The following is a 6,435-nucleotide window of genomic DNA, read 5'->3' as shown; positions in this document are numbered from 1 at the left end:
ACGTCCTTTTCTGTGGCAGCTCCCTGCTGTTAGGTAGGTTGGTAAAAGCCCGGTGAGGGTTCCCATTCCCCTCTGATAACTCATCCTGCCCTGTTTTAACTGTTATCTAATAATGTGAACCCATCACCGCTGATACAGCAACAGCTGCGATGGCGGGTACCCACGTCCCACAAGCGCTGGACGTGTGCGGCCATCATACTGGTGTCCCAGTACAGGCTCCCAGCTGCACAGGCATCTGCCAAATGGAAGAGCAGCTGACTGCCGGCCTTCCCGGATCAGACTGTGGCGAGTCCCCAAAAGACACGAGGTGGCCAGAAATGCGTTTGCATTTAGGCCATCAAAACTGGGGGTGTTCGAGCCCGAGGCACAGCTGCGACGCGGAGCGGCTGCGCTCCCCGACCGTCCCTAAGGGCCTGATCCTGCAGTCCTCCTGCGTGCCAAGATGCTGGGTGTCTACCCGTCTGCAGGACGGAGCCAGCGCAGCTTGCTGTGTGCCCTGCAAACTTTTCGCCAGGGGATTCCTTATATGTGGCTTTGCTGGGTGTTGCCTGGGATATTAGGAAAAAGCCGAAGGGAGATAGGAGGGGGACAGCGGGGTGTTGAAAGGGAACGATGTTCAGCTGGGCCATCAGGCTTGTTTCTCCACCGGTGGCTTCAGAGATTTACCGTTGCTCAGAGCAGGTGCTGATAACTTCAGGACAAACCCTAAAAACACGAGGAGCGCTGAGGGGGGAGGCAGACCCCACGTCCCGGTGGCTCTGGCATAGGGATCGCAACCGCTTTTTCCTGGAAAAGCCCGTGGGAGGGTGAGGAGCTGCATAGGTGCTGTAGGCACGGCACCCCGGTGTTCTTCCCTTGGGTGTCTGCATCCGCGGGGCGAAGCAGCCGATGCCCCCGCCGCCTTTTGGAGGTTTAAGGGGGTAATTTGGGAGCGGTGGGAGCCCTGCTACTGAAAAGGCAGCAGCTTTCCACCGCGCTCTTCGTAACACATCTCCACGCGCTTGCGGAAAGCAAGCCCGTGGCGCGGGAAGGGTTACTGCAGGAGGAAGCACCGGGGAAGAGGAAAGACAGATTTCAAGCCCCGAGTCAGCCAAAAAGCTGAAATCGTAGGAAGCTGCACTGAAAAGAAGAAAAAAAAAGAAAAAGAAAGGGAGATTTGAATAGATCCAAGCCTGCTGAGGGGGATAAAGAAGAAGAACACTGCAGGCATGAAACCCTTCCAGCTGCTTTCCACAGACCCAGCACGGCAAATTTGTCACAGGAAATAAAGTGGAGAAGGGGAGTGAGACGGCCCAAGGCAAGGAGGGCACGTGGAAGGATGCTTTCAGCCCCCAGCGAGGCCGGAGGGCTGAGCTCACCTCCACACGCGGGTCTGTGGCCAGCACCGGATTTCGGGTGCTCTCAGAGACCCACGGCGGGAATGTGGATGGGATTGGATGGGAAAATGTCCCCTGATGACCGGCAAAAAATTGCATTAACTCTGCCCCCGACCTGCTAAGGGTGAAGCGGGGAGAAGCTGTGAGAAGAGTGGGTACTGGTTGCTTGGGCTGCCTCCTGCAGCACCCAAACGTGCTGCACCTTCTGCAAACATCTGGGGGAAGGATGCTGTCAACCCGTGATGCTGCAAGACCTCCCTTCGTGCAACAGATGAATTGGCAAAAAAGAAAAAAAAAATGGAGAAAGAGAGAAGCCACTGGGTTCCTCAACTAGCTCCAGTTCATGGAAATGAGCTTCAGTCTCCCATCGCTGCGCAGGCAGATGAGGACACCTTCAGCAGCGGTGACATTGCGCATCCCCGGCATGCTTTTTACTCCCGGGCGCTTTGCAAACCTTAATTTAACCCTGAGTGGGATATACAGGTTATAGCTGTAGATATTTAACAATCAGCTAGAGCCGAGCGGGTCACCCCACTTCCTCGATAGCCAGTGGGAAGGAGGAGACGCCTCCCTCCAGACCTGGATCGTGTTGTCTCTGGATGGGACGCTTTGCCCTCGCGCTGACCCGCAGCGGTGCCCGGGCCGGTGCTCGGGCAGGGATGCTGCACGTCGGGATGCCTCGGAGGAGGAACACCCCCGGTCCGCTCACGCCTTCGCCGCGAGATGCCATCCAGTCTCCCATCCCCTTGGCGGCTCCAGCCACCAGTTAGCCCCAGCCGAGCATCGCCCGTCCTGGGTGCCGTTGGCTTCTACTGGCTGTAGAAGCAAATTAGTGAAGAAGGAGGGGAAGAATGATGCTCCATCCTCACGTCCAAGTGATGCCAGGCCTTGCTCTGTCTAGGAGATGAAGTAGCTATCGAGAAGGCACGCTTTCCAATGTGACATAGCCTGTTCGGAGTCTCCGTTTGGGAAGGTTATCGGTCACGCGTGGAGGGAAGGTAATGCTGTCGCATCCTGCAATCACCCCCGTGGGCGGGAGCCTGGAGCTGTGAACACAAACCCTTGCCCAGCCCCTGGGGGTGGGATGGGGAGCAGTTACCAGCGGGGCAAACGTTAGGCTAAATGCCATGGCGTTGCGGAGAAAAACATTGGGAAGTGAAATGCTGGCTGGTCCCATAGGAAAGAGGGTTTACAGGTAAAAGCTGAGGTTAATGAAGCTGTGGAGGCCAACCTGAGATGCAGTTTTGGCTTTTAGCGTTTAGGAAAGGCGTACAAAAACTAGCTCAAATACATAGAAGACAGACACGGACCTGTGTGTGTAACTCCTGGGGTTACTAAGGGTCCTCCCTGGGAAGAAGTGAGCGGGGAAAGGATGGGAACAGCTTTAGTGACGGGTACCAACAGAAACAAAAAGCAGGGAGTTACTTTGAGGAGCAATGGCCTGAAGCTGAAGTGGGAACAGGGTTCAGGTTAGACTTTGAGATAAAGGCTGAGCGGTGGGGAGAAGTCACCCGCCGAGGTGAAGCCGTCTGGGCTCGCACGGACCTCAGCGAGCGATTCGGAAACAGCTTCTGCCAGCAGGAAGCGTTTGCTTAAACACGGCCCCCCCCCGGCCTCTCTTTGTCAAGAACAAAGTCAGAGTTTCTGAGAGCCAGCGCTAAACCCGGGTCATTATCAGTGCTGTGTTTTCAAGATGGATCTCCAGATAATGAAACTAATTCTGTTTCTCAGGCAAAATTTCCGTGCAATTCGCTGATGGCTGAGCGCAAATAAGGAACACCGCTCGGGGTTCAATACTACAAATGTTTTCGCTCAGAAATCAATCCGTCGATCGAGGAGATGGTTTACTGCTAGAAAAAATTGTGTTTTCTCCTGAATCCAGCCGTGAGCTTTAGAAGATGAGGCTACCTAGTCAGCTGTGCGCTGGTGACTTGCTCTCGGTCACAACACGCTTCAGCTCCCGCGCTCCCTGCCTCCTCCTCCTCAGCCTGCCGGTGCTCCAGGTGCTCTGGGACAGATTTTGTGCCATTTGTTCTTACGGGGCTGGTTTGATGTGACGAACGTGCGGGGAGGGAGCGCGGGAGGCAGCGTTTGTGCTGTCTGCCCGAGGATGCTTGAAACGGCTGGGTACCTTGTCACGGCAAGGAACAACTGTTTGGAGATAAGGATAACATATCGGTTATGTCTAAGCAGCTGTTTATCTTTTTCTTTTTTAATCTTTTCCCTCTTAGTTAAAGGTCACAGACCCAAAAAGCCACAGAAGCCCAAGTATGGCTGTTGTTAAAGATCAGGACCAAGTACCAAACCCAGCTTGGCCAGACTTTGTTGAACCCGTGCAATTCTGGAAGGCTGCAAGGAGAGCGCCTTACAAAATGATTTGTACCAGCACCCTTGTCATGGTATAAAAACATCATGTCAGGATGTATCGAGCATGACCACTGGAGCCTGTGAAAAACAAATGCCTTCAAAATGCACTTCAAGGCTTGTGAAGGCTTGAGGGGGTTTGGAAGACCTCTAGGTACCGACAGAGCACGGTGCAGCGCAGGGACCGGACACTCACAGCCCCCCAGGAGCCCCATCCCTCCCTGGCAAGCTGGCCCAGTTCATCCCAGTTAGAAGTCTCTAATAAGTTGTAACCTAAAATCAAACCGCAAGAGCAGATTTTTTCACCTGGGCTTACCCAAAGGTCTTCTCTTGAGGGTTACTAAAGCTATTTCGGATGGCAGCAGTGGCAGTCGCTACCCTCCCACCCCAGATGCCAACCTGCAGCCCATGAGAAAAGACCCCAGCCAGCACCTCCACACTGCCCAGTGCACCAGGTACCCAGCAAGACTCCCACCAGCTTTAGCATCCAGACACGCTTGTTAGCAAGACTCAGCGGCAGTTAAATAATGAACGCTGAAAGTTTGGGGAGGAAAGGTAGCAAAAAGAACTTTTTTCTAAGCCACAAGGACAAGTTTCAGGCGAATCCACGCCGGGCTGGTGGCCGCTTTCCACCTTCCAGCTCAGCCCCTTGCGTCCCCTCCCTGCCCACCCTTTGGAAGCATGTTCATACCTGGTCCACAGACAACAAAACCAAAGAGAGCCAGCAGCTGGGTCCTACAGGGGACTTCTCCTCCTGTGGCCTCAAAAATATGGGTGGGGAGAGGGGAAAAAGAAGATTTTGGTAGCTAGAGCTCTGCTCTTTAGCCCTGCTAGCTCATGCAAAAACAGTCGCAGAAAGACAAGATAAGGAACTGTGTGGTTTCAATTTTTAACCTCAAACAGCAAACGCTCCTCAAAAACAGTTTACTATGTGGTCACGTTGCTTTGAAGAAAGGATAAGGAGCCCAACTGAAAAAAAAAAATCACAAGATAGTAGTTGGAAAATAGTATTTAGTCACAGAGGAGTGGTAAATAAAATAGAGGATGCTCCGAGAACTGAAAGATTCAACAGCCCCATAGCATTTCTCTCCCAGGAGGTTTCTTCTTCTTTTTTCTCTTGTTGAGATGCCTCAGTCGCTATTGATGCAGGCACCTCCTCCCAACAACCAGCTAAATTGTTACCCCTCCAAACTCCCATTAAAACAGATGCTTTTCAGCATGTGCCAGGAATATCATTATGTGAAATGTGCTAAGATATTGCAACTTCTATTCAGTTTATTATGAGTCAGTACAATGAAGCAGCGCAAGGCAGGGCTCTGGGGCTGGGGAACAACATGGAAAGGAGAAGTTCATTAATTTATAGTAGTTTTGGACCGCTGAGTTTCATTTTCATGTGCACGGTAGTCACAGAACAGGTTGAAGATTTAAAAAAAAAACAAAGAAGAATTAAATACCGATGTGTTAGCTATAGCACTTATAGCTTCATAGAAAAAACAGATGTGGTCTAAATGCAGATGTTGCCAGGACTGAAATAACGGCTGACATATACTGATAATTACTCATTAGATTTGTTCAATGGATAGAGTTTAGTAACGGTGGAGTAAAGGCTGTGTAACAGGCTGACTCTTCCCCCCCACCCCCGGCTCGGAAAAATAACTGAATTTCCACTTTGGCTTCCCTTTTTTCTTCCTTTTCCTTTCCATTTTTAATTTCAGCACCGTTAACGCCAGCCCTCCCACCCTCTCCCCCCACCCTGGCTACCCACCCCGCGGAGGCAGGCTCCTGCCGCAGGTCCCCGTTGGCACCGGGGGGGGGGACTTTGGCACCCCGCCGGTTGTACCCCATCCCCGAGGCATCTGCTGAGCAGAGAGGGGGGGTTCAGAGCGATCAACCCGAGGGGTCTCATCCACATCGGTCCCCCTCCCACCCGGGGCAATGCCCCCGCTCGGCACCGAGCGTGGCAACCGAGCTTCAAACGCTATTTTGGGGCGGAAAGTGCGAAATCCCGCTAACTGGCACAACGCAAGCGTCCGCCTTGACCCGAAGGGCGAGACCTGGAGCGACGTGGGGCTGCGGGCAGAGGAGGCACCGGAGCAGCAACCGAGAATCCCAGGCTGTTTATACCACGAGCGGTAACTCCTGCCATTAGTCACGGGCGCTGCGAGCACAAGCGCCGCTTCACACATCAACAAGTGGCAGGAGCGAAAGAGAAAAACAGATTGGTTTGATTTAAAGTAAACACGAAAGAAAAAAATCCAACCAAACCCTCATTTCTTGTTATCGGAGAGGCACTGGGCTGTAGAAACACTGCGTTTTAAATTAGCTTCTAATAGTTGACTTTGAGTTGCGGTTTTTTGGAAGAAAAGCAAATCTACCAGTTTTTCCCAAGGACTGGAAAACATCAAGAGCTGTAACATATTTTCTTTTAAAGTCCATCTTCAGAGACTTGAGGGTGATTCAACAGTAAGGCTGGATTGTGGCCAAACGTAGCTGAAGAGGAGTCCCACTTCCAAGGCGGAGTGGGTCGCTCCGTTCCCAGCCACCCAAAAATCCTGGCTATGGGTGTCCCTCCTCCCCCTTGGGACACCCAAAAATCACCCCCTGCCTTCCCGGGGAAGCTGCACCGCTCGGATGGAGGGAAGGGAAAGGAATACATCCGCACTTCGCTTTCCACCTATCTCCTTCTGTTGGTGGA

The sequence above is a fragment of the Aquila chrysaetos genome, chromosome 14 (assembly GCF_900496995.4).
Source record: "Aquila chrysaetos chrysaetos chromosome 14, bAquChr1.4, whole genome shotgun sequence".
In the NCBI taxonomy this organism is placed as follows: Eukaryota; Metazoa; Chordata; class Aves; order Accipitriformes; family Accipitridae; genus Aquila; species Aquila chrysaetos.
Note: the sequence above shows the minus strand (reverse complement) of the source record.